The 12367-nt window shown below is 54.0% G+C and overlaps 2 long non-coding RNA genes across 2 annotated transcripts; one reads left to right on the forward strand and one right to left on the reverse strand.

The window, feature by feature from the left end:
* Nucleotides 1-531: 531 nt before the first annotated feature.
* LOC131497682 (uncharacterized) lies at nt 532-3864 on the reverse strand. Its single transcript, XR_009255081.1, has 2 exons — nt 3608-3864; nt 532-1819 (listed from the first exon to the last, which is right to left on the reverse strand). It is a non-coding gene; the product is annotated as an uncharacterized LOC131497682 (long non-coding RNA).
* LOC131497681 (uncharacterized) lies at nt 707-1622 on the forward strand. The gene is made up of 2 exons (XR_009255080.1): nt 707-994; nt 1137-1622. It is a non-coding gene; the product is annotated as an uncharacterized LOC131497681 (long non-coding RNA).
* Nucleotides 3865-12367: the final 8503 nt, after the last annotated feature.

Consider the following 12367-nt stretch of genomic DNA (forward strand, 5'->3'; position numbering starts at 1 on the left):
TCTGTGCATGTGCTCCCTGTGCCCTCCCACCCTCCTCCCATCCTCCTCCTCACCAACAGGTACTGCATCATTTTCAAACGGGGACCTGGGATTCTCTTATCCTTCTATCCATTTGATGCCTTAATTCACCGCGTGCTTACGGAGTTCCCGTTCTGTGCCAGGCACTGGGGGGACAGCGGGGGCGACTCTGCAGAGGGGACCTCTAGCTGACACTGGACGGATGGCTGGGTGTTGGACACAAGAGTGGGGAGCAGCTGGAGAGACCGCCAGGCATGAAGACGTGTGAAAGGCAGGAAGCACATCCCCAGGGACGGGGGCAGCTAAGGGCTGGGTGTGATGATCAGAGTTGCCTTTGGCAAAGGTGACCCTCTGCCCAGAATAGGACAGGGGGGATGGGCAAGCCAGAACAGGTGTTGACAAACAGCCGTGGGCTGTTTTTGTCCTCAAAGCTTTATGGAACCCAGCTGTGCTCATTAGTTTACCTCTTGCCAATGGCTGCCTTCTAGAAGTGGAATCAACGAACCAGAGGCCACTGGCCCACAGTGCCTGACATGTTTACACCGACCTTTTACAGAAAGCACTTGCGGACTGCTCTGTTACAAAGCTGCCTTAGTTTGGGGTGTTCTGGAAGCAGAGATGAGATAGGTGTGGACGCGGGTCTGATGGCGATAGGTGTAGGGCATGGGCCGATGGGACCTGGGGCTGGATGGGGTCAAGCAGGGAGAGAGTGGACGTGAGCAGTGCTGACAGAGACCCTGCTTTGAGGGAAGCAGTTCAGGTCCGGGCAGGCCTTGACCACCTGACAGTTCCAGAACCTTCTTTTTGTTTCTTCATGAGACTGGCTCCTTGTCTCCGCAGCTGAATCATGCTCCATGGATCTTCCCTTCCAGGACTCGCTGATGAAACTGAGAGGTGTCTTCACCTTTCTCCTAAACGTGACATGGGGTGATGAGAACCCATGGTTCCCGGGAGCACCTGTCTCTATGAGCAACAGGTTTGTCTCCCCAGTCTGGAAGATGGCGGTCTACCTAATTCCTAACTCTGCCCTGCAAGCTCACATTCTATCGGTCCACCAGGATGTGGCACCGTGGGCAGTGAGCTGTGGCTTTAATGTTGGCGGTTCTGTGTCAATACAGGCATAGCGCATCTGCAGGCAACGTTGTACCCGTCTGTCCGGATCGCCACTGGAAATCACACGCCAGAAGCTGAGCCTGGGCCGGTAGGCGGGTCGGGGTTCCTCAGCACAGAATGACTCTTGCCGAGTGCACGGCCTGGAGCTCTCCCTCCTGAACCCGAGACCCGGCTGGGGACACCCAGACGGTCGTCTCAGGCTGGAGGAAACCCAGCGGGGCTCTGTTTTCTGAATTCCTGGGGTCCCTTCACTTGTAAAAAATGCCTTCACTGAGATGTGGTTCCCACTCACACAAGTCACCTGGGGCAAGTACACAATAAAGTGGTTTTGGTGTACTCGTGGGTGGTGCCAGCATCGCTCCGGTGAGTTTCAGAACGTTGACGGTGAAGGGTATCATCGCCCCATTCCCCCAGCCTCCGGCCACCGCTGATCTGCTTTGTCTACAGGTTTCCCTGTTCTGGGCGTTTCACATAAATGGCGTCGTATAGCACGTGGCCTTTTGAGACTGGCTTCTTAGACTCGGTCTCGCGTCCTCCAGGTTCATCCGTGTCGTGCAGGCGTCAGTGCTCCCTTCCTTGTTACGGTCAAGTAATACTCCACTTCAGCTGCCCCTTCACTTCTGACGACCGTCACGTTGGCACTTGCTGCACCAGCAGCTGCGTAAAACGGGGGGCTGGCGCACGTTTTCTATAAGAGGCCAGATGGCAAATAATTTCAGCTCCATGGGCCAGGCGGCCTCTGCTGCACCTGGTCAGCTCTGCCGCTGTGGCTCAGAAGTGGCTGCTTGAATCTGGGTGTCCGTAGTGTGCACCATCACGCTCTCCAGCCCCTGGCCCCACCTGCCCCAGGGTCAGTAACCCACCTCCTCGGGAGTGTGCCCTCCCTTCCTGGCACATGCGTCCTAGTGAGACAACCACTGAAAGTATAACGTGTTTGCTGGTGGCCAGAGCCCTGGAGAGACAGTGGAGGGGGCCAGGGCCCTGAGTGTGCTGGGGTGCCTGTGGGCACATGTGGGTGCACGTGTGCATGCAGGGATGCTACTTTACAAGTGGGTTGGGAAAGGCGGCTGGGCAGATGACAGGGAACCCCTGCAGGGGCCAAGGGGCTGGCCTGGTGCTGGAGGAGCCTGTGGTCGGCATGGTAGGGGCAGGTGGAACAGGACCAAGGGGGCTGGCTGGCCATTGCTGTGCAGGATATGGTGCAAAGGGCCTGGGGAGCATAGAGCCGAGGGAACACATTGGGTTGTCCCGTCTTCCTTGTGTGGCTGTGGGCCAGACACTTCACCTCTCTGAGCCTGACTTTTCCCGTGGGCTCCTCGCACCCCCGGGATCGTTGCAAAGTTGACATCAGGCAGCAGTCATGCCTGGCACACCGTCAGTGTATGTCTCCACAACCGGTAACGAGAACATTGCCCGCTGCCTGTGGAGGGTAGGGAAGGCCCCCACCCCAGGGATAGGATGCCCACCTCAAGGACCTTCCCAGTAACTAATCTCTCCTTCCTTTGGATAACTACTAGTCTTGGAATTATCATTCCTTTCTGGGTTCTAGGAGGTTCTTTGTTCTGGGATGTAACATAATACAGATCTACATTTCTTTAACTAGGGCCTTGGGCCCTTAGGACTAGGTGGGTTTTGGGATTCAAGCTTGTCTGGATTTTAGGAAGATACCGCAATGTGTCTACATTTCGTGAAAGGCTCAGCGGGTCTGGGGTGGCACTTTGCACCACAGGTGAGCATTTCTGAAACAAAAGCATGGCCTGTCTGTTGGAGGAGGTCACGAGAGAATGTGACCACTGGTTGGTCCACAGGCTGGCCCTGGATAATCAGAGGCTCCTCCTGTCCCCTGAGCTTGGAACGTATGTTCCATCCACTGTCCTGCTGTTCCCACTGTGAGCCGTCTGCAAGGACGCAGCCCTGAGAGAGGAAGGTGTAGCTGAGACCTTCTGGACAGTGGACGTGACTGAACTCAGTTATGGCCTCTCCATAAACTTCTACAATTCTGTTGGTGGATGCCAAGCTGTGCTTGTCCTGTGGCGCCCAAGACCTGCCTCATTGTAAGTCCCCTTGCTTCTTAGGCTGGCACCTACCTATCTGAGCAGCCTCCCTCTTCTCCCAGCTCCCCCAGCCCCCTGGCACGGGCCTGTTTCAGATTTCCCCCGGGAAGGCTCCCAGGGCGCAAACCAACACAATCCCAATCAACGAAGGGAGTGACGGCCTCCTGTCCATTCAGGTGGGGTTTTGGTGGTCTCAGCTCACACTGAGAACCTTCTATGTGCCAGTCACTGGGGTTTTTATATGTTGCTTCATCATATCTGCTAGTCACTGCTGGGGGTGGGTACACGGTTACTGCCCTGGGCACTGGGTCCCAAGGTCAGCTGGCTGGGGAGATGAGGAGTGGGGCCATGAGCCTGGAGTCTGTCTCCAGGGCCGCAGCTACCCTTCTGTCCCCTTGCCTGCTGCGGGGACACAACCTCACCTTCCTCATTCTGGTTGAGGTGCAGGGCTTGGCCTCCAGCCCTGGGGCCAGCACCAGGTACTGAGCAGCCTCAACAGAGCCAACATTTGACGTGTGTGCTGAGCGTTTCCTGATGGCGGCCTGGCTGGGAAGCTGAGCACTCAGGCCGCTGCTGACGCCATGGTCAAAATCATCTTAGAACTTCTGGTTCAGAATTCCACTTGGATTCTACAGCTCATTCTTTGTTTTATGGACCTTCTACGGAGTCAGATCAGTCCTTGGAGGTAGGCCTGCTGTGTGCAAACAGCCAGGAAGCATTATCTACATCATGTTGCTTCAGAGAGAGGTGGGTAGGCAGAGGTTGCTGATAAAGCCATGAGGCCCGCATTCCTGTTGTGGCTTTTAAATGGGCCCTGAAGCCCCCTGGAAAAGAGGTGTCCTCAGATGTTTTAAATAGGTGTCACTAAACAACAAAGTGCTCTGCAGGACAAAATTCTACTCCATGTCTGAGTCCAGTGCCTTTTATTTGAAAATTGGGGCATTTAGTTATGGCTGGAGCTCGTGCACTGGGATGAACCTGTTTCCACACAGGGAGGGGCTTGTGCCTGGGGTGGGGTGGCCGTGCCCATGTTTATTTGAGCTCCAATCTGAGCCAAAGACTTTGGGGTTAGATCTGTAAAGTTTCCAATTTTTTCACAAAAAGTTTAGGCATATGGAATGAGCCTTTTGTTTTTTTAATGTTTAGTTATTGAGAAAGAGAGAGAGAGACAGAGAGAGAGAGAGTGCATACACGAGCAAGTGGGGAAGGGGCAGAGGGAGAGAGAGAGAGGGAGAGAGAGAGAGAGTCTCAACCAGACTTCACACTCAGTGCAGAGCTGGATGTGGGGCTCACTCCTACAAGCTTCAGATCTTGACCTGAGTTGATATGGAGAGTTGGACGCTCAACCAACTGAGCCACCCGGATGCCCCTGGGGTGAGCCTTCTAGACATGCCATAGTCCATGTGGCTTTTCTGATGCCCCTCTCAAGGGTTTTAGGCATGTATGGAACGAATTTTCCCAGTGCCTTTGTTTCCTCTCCCTCCACTCTGTCCTCATGCCAGGTCATTGTTCTGGAAGACCCTTGTCACTGGGCAAAGTCTTCGGACAGTGGTCCTGAGGGGCTTAGGTGCTCTGGCTACACAGAGAACACGTCCTGGGTGGGAGTCCTGGCTGTGCTGGTTAGGACCCACAGATGCCAGCTCGCACGACACCTCTGGGGCTGTTTACAAGTCTGTACAGGAAGTGCTCTGGGTCAGGAACCTGGGAGTTCTTTGCAAGCTCTACAATCCCACCATTCTGTCTTTGCTTCTTGCCCTTGCTTATCCCCTCGGCAAAACTGTTAGCCTGCTCTGGATTACCTACTGTGTGAAGCTGAAAAGAAAAAGAGCAGTATTTATTTCAAATTCACACCGTTCAGATGTTCTACTCATTTACACGAGCCACATACGGGACTTGCACGAATTGGCGAGAACTTCCTGTACAGGTACCCCAATGTTTATTTTTGAGAAACTAAAATAACTTGAAACAAATCAAGGTGTAGGACAAGCAAATAGTCTTAAAAGTCAAATGGTGTCCCAAGGTTGCAAAAGACACCCACAGCCTCCCCTCTCCCCACCTCCGTTCACATTCTTATCTGCCCTTAGCAGTTTCTTCCAGAATTTACCTCCTTAGTTCAGGCTGCTGTAACAAATTATCATAGACGAGAGTGGCTTCAACAACAAACATTTGTTTTTCACAGTTCTGGATGCTGGGAAATCCTCGATCAAGGGACTGACAGATCCTGTGTCTGGTGAGGGCCTGCTTCCTGGCTAGGATCTTTCTTTTAGATCAGATTTTTAACTTACTTACACCCCTCCCTCCCTCCCAATTTTTCTTTCTTTTTTTCTTTCTTTCTTTCTTTCTTTCTTTCTTTCTTTCTTTCTTTCTTTCTTTCTTTCTTTCTTTCTTTCTTTCTTTTTCTTTCTTTCTTTCTCTCCCTCTCTCTTTCTTTCATTTTATTTTTTAAGCAATCTCTATACCCAATGTGGGTCTTGAACTCACAATCCTGAGATCAAGAGTCACACACTCCACTGACTGAGCCAGCCAGGCATTCCTCCCTCCCACCTCTTTTTTAAGATCTTGTACCTCTTTTTGATATTCTTCCAGCTTGTCCAAATAGTATCTCAATTTTTGGTTAAATCTACATACAGATTTTCTTTATTATGATTATCATAACTACAGGTTTTTTTTTGGTACTCTTTGTTTATTCTAGAATTAATAATCGCTTAGGGTTAGGTACACCTTCCAACATGCCTTTCCATGCCAGCTTCCACCCGGTCAGGCCTGTCAGTTTATCGGCCCTCTTTTCTCCTTGGAGACGTTGTTCTGGAACCATCGGACTCTTGCCCCGTCATGCAGGTACCCTCCAGACTGCTACCTGGTTCTGGTCCAGAACTTTATTTTACTCACTCCTGTGATGGAGTTCATGCTTCCTGGATCTTGCAGCTTTATCTGTTTGTTTCCTACCTAGTCTTAGTGGGGTTCATTCTTCTCTAATATCTTCAGATGCCTTCTTCTCATGTTCAGTTCACAGTTGGCTTGAGTATGGACTCCTAGTTTTGAAATTATTTTTACCTAGAATTTCGAAGGCATTTTTCCCACTGAATTCTGGTTTCCATGCTGCTATTGAGAAGTCTGATGCCATTCAGATTTTTGATCCTATTTTATGACCTAATTTTCCTCTCTCTGAAAGCTTTTATCCTTGGTGTTCTGAAATGCCATAAAAGTACGCCTTTGTTCTTTTATTGTTTGGAAACTTGGTGTGCCTTTCAGTCTGAAGGCTCGTGCCCTTCAGTTTGGGGAAAGTTTCTGGTATTATTTCTTTGATAATTTTATTCTCTTGATTTTCTCTGTGTTCTTGTTCTTAAATTCCTATTTGTCAGATGATGGATCTCCTGGCTTCATCATCTAACTCTAATTAGAAAAAACATCTCCCATTGTCCATTTCCTTCACTTTAGGTTCTGTTTTCTGGAAAACTTTCTTAGCTTTATTTTCTGGTGCTTCTACTGACTTCGGATTTACGTTCTTATGTTTGTAACTTCCGGGCATTCTTGTCTCTGATTGTTTCTTCTTGTTTCATCCATGCCTTGCCTTTCTTCATCTCAGGGAAGATAAACCTTTGTAGTTTTCTTCTCTTTGCAAAGTATGTACTTGTACTAGTTATCAGTACTATATAGCAGATTACACCCGGACATACTTTTGTGGCTTAAAACAACATTTCCTGTCTTACAGTTTCTGTGGGCCAGGAATCTGGTAGGACCTAGCTGGGTGGTTCCGGCCCAGGATCTCTCCTGAGTTTGCGGTCAATATATCAGCTAGGAACGGAGTGACTTAAGGCATGGATAGAGACGAGGATCTGCTCCGAAGCTCAGTCATGTGGTTGGTGGCTGGAGGCCTCCGCTCATCACCACATGGGCCTTTCCATATGGCTGCCTGACATGGCAGTTGGCTTCCTCCAAAAGTGAGCGATCAGGGAGGGAGAGAGAGAGTACTAAGATAGAAGCTGCAATGTTTTTAATAATCTAATCTCAGAGAGAACGATCGTCTCTTTGGCCGTATTGTATCAGTCATGCCGGCCAACCTTGGCAGGGGTTGGGGACCACACAGAGCATGAGGACCAGGAGGGAGCCAACCCGCAGGAGGCTGGCTACCACAGCACTGGCTCTGAATGTCACCCATTTGTTGTTTTGGTTTCTGTTGTTCACCCTGGAGACTTTTCTCAAATATCTGGTGACCTCTGTCTGTCCCAACACACTCAAGAGTGAAGCGCGCGAGCTGATTGGAGGCTGTGTGTACGTGCCTGCGTGGGGAGCTTGTAGACTGTCTCTATATTTGGGTTCTTCCCAAATTGAGGATTTGACGGCAGGAAATTTATTTAGGAGGTGAAAGACACCCCAGTTGGGTAGTGGGTTGTGGAACACGGAAGGGAAGGCTAACAAGAAAGGGTGCGTTACGAGACCAACCACTGCTGCGTGTGTTTGGAACTCGATCCTGCGGAGAACTCTGAGAAATGGGGCGAAACACACCCCTCAGGACTACCCCACCTGCATGATGATGGAGCAGGGGCATTTATGCCCTGTTCTGAATCACTGATTGAGGACTATGGGGGAGGGTAAAGTCAGGACCTGTCCACCTGCTACAAGAGGGCAGAACAGTGTTCTGAGGTTTCGGGGGAACCTGCAGACACGAGATACAGGTACCCCTGTTGGAGTCTAAAGGAGCGCTCAGCAGTGGCTGAGGTCTGAGCACTGACACTGGCCATGGGCTTCACTGCAGGGAAGGACAGACAGCTTGCTTTTTAGTTCGACTCCCAAATGTCAGTATGTTTGTAAATCTTTCCTCTGGAGGACATTTTAGTCTCTGCAGAGAAGGAGCCTCTGATCTCTTGCCCAGGGTGGGGTTGAGGTCCGGCTTCTGGTGTTCTGGAGCTGGCAGGGGGGTTGGCTGGGTGGGGCTGTTGCTCTCAACATGGACACTTCTATTCAAGCCTCTTCTTGTTTGACACTGTGCCCGACCCCACCCTCCGTGAGCTGATATCCCTGAGTCTGGGTCTGTCTTGTTCACTCCCCCAAGAATGAGCCTCAGGTCACCCCTAGAGGTGTGGGTGGAGGGGGAGAACCTCATTGTATGGAGCTTGGGCAAGGTCCCCGGGATTCCACCGGACCTTGCCGCACCTGTGCCTCACCTCAGCCTTCCAAGTATTCAATTTCCACGATTTGGAGAAGTTCTTTGGGCACACACCAGCGAGGTTCCCCCCCCCCCCCAACCTGCAGGTCATGACCTTTGTCCCGGTCCCTGGCCAGGTCATCCAGCTCTCTCAGCCTCCCGACGTCCTCACGCTGGGGACTGCACGTCTCTCATTCGGTGTGTTTCTGCTTTTCCACCTCCTTGTTTAGGGGACCGTTGACATAAGGCATCGGAAAAGTCTCAGTCCCCCATTTCAGTATCTATCAGTCACTCACAAAAAGTTCTTTCAGTCCTTGGGAACTTGCAGTGACATTTCCCTTAGAAAACTTGTTTTCAATAAAACGGCTAGTCAACGCGGAATTAGACCGGCTCTTCCGCGTTAATAAACCCAGACATCTCATGTCTTCACCCCGGTCAAGACTTACCCCTCACCCGCGCCAAGTCCAATGTAGGCTGCGCCGCCCCCATCCGACCCGTGGCTAAGCCACGCGTAGTGCCACTCCGCGGTGGCCACGGCGGGGCACACTGCGGTCGCCGTGGTGTGAGCGGGTGCACTTCAAGGGCCAGGGCCTGAACTGCCCACAACCCACCCGCCACGTGGTTCCTAGCGGCGCGGTAGGGCGGCTGGGAAACCATGAGGACGCAGGCGCACTCGGAGAGCACGAGGCTCCGCCCTGCGGTGAGGGCGGCTGGGAAACCACGATGCCGCATGCGTACTTGGAGAGCACAGGACTCCGTCCTGCCGCGAGGGAAACTGGGAGACTACGACGACACCGGTGCGTGTGAAGAGTAAGCGGCCCCGCCCTGCCGCCAGGGAGGCTGGGATTCCGCGATGACGCATGCATGCGTGCTTGGAGAGCACAGGGCTCCGTCCTGCCGCGAGGGAAGCTGGGAAACGACGACGACACGGGTGCGGGTGAAGAGTAAGCGGCCCCGCCCTGCCGCCAGGGAGGCTGGGATACCGCGATGACGCATGCGTGCTTGGAGAGCCGGGCCAGAGCCCCGCGCGGAGCCCGCGGGTCAGGTCACCGCCTTCGGGGTGCCTTCCAGCCTCGGAATCAGGAAGGGCGCGGACCCGGAGGAGGTAGATGGGCCTGTGGCGGGGCCACGGCGGGCCTCCTCTGCTGGCACCCCTCCTCCACGGCCTACAGGGTGCGCCTGGCGTCGTTTTGCCGCTCAGGGTTTGCGGAGCTCAGAAAGCAGAACGGATACCGCGGCCGCCTAATTTTTCGGTGACCTGCCGCGGGGAGGACGGGGAACATTCGGCGAGTCCTGACTGTCGGCCTGGGCTGCTGGCGAGATCTCCGTCACTGCCCGCGACCCCCACACCAGCCTGCCCTGCGGGTCTGTTCGTGGGTCCGTCTTGGCCACGAGAAGAGCTCGCCTCGCGTGTCCCCAGCGACACCAGCCCGTCCAGTGAGTCTCGTGGTGTCCTGGGATGCTTCCTGTTGCCGACTCTGAGGTCTGCGTCTCCTGTAGGACCAGCTCTGCCGACCACCGCCGCACCTCCTGCGTTTAGCTCCGACCTGTGCAGACACGCCAAGGCAGGGGCAGGTAAGGCCTGAGTGACACTCGTGTGTTTTAACGGTTGCGGGCTTGCTGGGTGGGCAGTCACTGGGCGATGGCGCCAGGACACGTGGGAGGAGGGTGTGTGCATCCTCACGCAGGCTCCGTGGGCCTCTTGGGGCGCTGTGATTGGCTCACGGTTCTGCGCCGTGGGAAGGACAGCCCTAGCCAAGATGCTGTGGGACCGTCCCTCCGAACGGGTGTCTGGCTGGCCTGCGAGCTTGAGGGTGGAGACACCCTGTCCCCCCTCTGTGGACCTAGCCACCGATGCCCGCACTAGCCCTCAGACCTTGGCATGACAGAGGATTCTGTGGGTACGGGCAGTCTCTGGGGCATTGTGGGGTGGGGAGATGCCCAGGAGAGCCCAGTGGTTGGGGCCGGAGGGAAGTAGTGGACCAGGCGGTGGCCGTTATACTGTTGTGTTGGTAACACGTGTGCTGACTGTGGCTCGTGAAGACTGCCTCATACTGAATACGATTTGGGGGCAGGGTCAGTTGGGAGTTCATGATCATTGAGCCTCGTACACTGCCCTTTCCTTTCTCATTGCCCTCCCCACCGTCCCCACAGCTGGGTGTGGGCTCCCCGGCCCTTCTGTGGGTTTGGGGAGGGGCTCTTACTGCTCCAACAGCGGAGCAGTGAACGGAGCGTGCAAACCCGCGTTCCTTTTGCGATTTGCACGTGCACGGTCGTCCAAACATGTGGAATCGAGGAAACTGCTACAGAGCCTTCTACTTTTTTTGTTCAACGGCTTCGTCAAAATATAATCCACATACCCTACAACTCGTTGTCTGAAATGTGCGGCTGAGTGGCTTCTGGAATGCTCACATAGCTGTGCAAGGACGGCTGCAGTATAACAGTAGAACTTCCATTGCCACTAAGGGAAACCTCATATGCTCTAGCTATGACTCCCATGTCCCCCTCTCCCAGGGAACTGCCCATCTGTTTTCTGTCTCTGGATTGGCCTTTTCTTGACATTTCCCATCTGGGAGGTGGTCCCCAGATTTCTCATCTCAGTTTCCTGAAAGGAATATGGGAGTGGTCTTCTCTCCTCTCTTAGCCTTGCTAGTCTTGCACTGGGAGCCCCCCCCCCCCCCCCCCCCCCCCGCCCCAGATGAGGGAGCTAGGCAGGAGTTAGGGATAGGGCAGGGTGGGGCCAGGTGATTGGCGAGTAGGGTGGAGGGTTGAGATCAGGGTGAATGAACCCCCGGAGGCCACCAGGCCCTGGTCGGTGCCGGTGTCTGTCAGGCCAGTTCAGTCGGGGAGGCAGGGCCCGTGAGCTGGGTGGTGTGTGTGGCCTGTGCCCATTGGGTGCCCTCAGGGGATGCCTACATGACCCGGGGTTCCCCCGGCTGGGAGTTAGGGCACTGACTACAGAGTTCCCGGCATCTGATAGTGACAGCGCGGGGGGGAGGCGGCTATGTTTAGAAATAATTACCCTGTCTTGTGCAGAGGTATTAAGGCATCCTCTCTGGCAGTTGCAGGAATTAGCTCGAGGCATCCCTGACAGAGCAGCAGTGACTGTTGCCGGCTTGTCACAGACATGGGCCACGTGGAGGCAGGGAGAGGGACAGGGAAGCTGGTGGCTGTGGGAGAGAGGAAGCCGTCCACGCTCAGAGGAACGTGTTATCCTAAGAGCCTTTACCACGGATGTGTGCGTAGCTGCTTCACAGGTGGACACCCCAGAGGGACGCTGACCAGAGCCATTCATCACGCACATGTTTATTAAAGGCACCTGATGGCCGGACCCAGTTCTAGGCGCTGGGGCCACAGCCCAGCTGTGAGCAAAGTCCTTGCTCCCATTCTAGTGGGGGAGGACGAGTAACACACACACAGAGCAGGTGAGAACAAAGACGGTGCACGTCAGGCGGCACTTGCGCAAGCCCTGAGTGAGGCCAGCGGGTGACCTGGGGCAGAGAGTTCCAGGAGCTGGATCAGCATGTGCCAAGGCCCTGTGGCAGGAGGGAGGGGCAGTGAGGGGGCTGGAGTGGAACCAGACGTGTGAGAAGTTGTCAGAGGGGAGCACGTGGCCAGATTGGGTTTAACTCTTGGATCACAGAACTTTCTGTTTTCACGGCTTCCCCTTAATCTCAGGTGTAGCTGGCACATAGTAAAAGGCTCTGATCTTAAATCTCTAGTTTGATGAGTTTTGCCCCTTTATGGTCTCCCTGCCTCCCCCCCGCGGCCAGGGCGCCCTTGGATCTGATTTCCAGCACCAGGCAGTATGTTATGTTCTAGAACCTTACGCATGTGGACGCACACAGTGGGCAGTCTTTGGCATCTGGATTCGTTCGCTCCGTGGAGTGTACTTGAGATCCATCCACATTGCTGTGCGTGTCAGACGCGTGCCTCTGTTTCAATACCGAATGACGTTCCGTGGTACGACAGATGGGCCACGGCTTCTTTACCCACCTTCGCGCTGACGGACACTTGCTCGTTGCCAGGTTTGGGC

Source organism: Neofelis nebulosa, chromosome 16 (genome assembly GCF_028018385.1).
Source record: "Neofelis nebulosa isolate mNeoNeb1 chromosome 16, mNeoNeb1.pri, whole genome shotgun sequence".
NCBI lineage: Eukaryota > Metazoa > Chordata > Mammalia > Carnivora > Felidae > Neofelis > Neofelis nebulosa.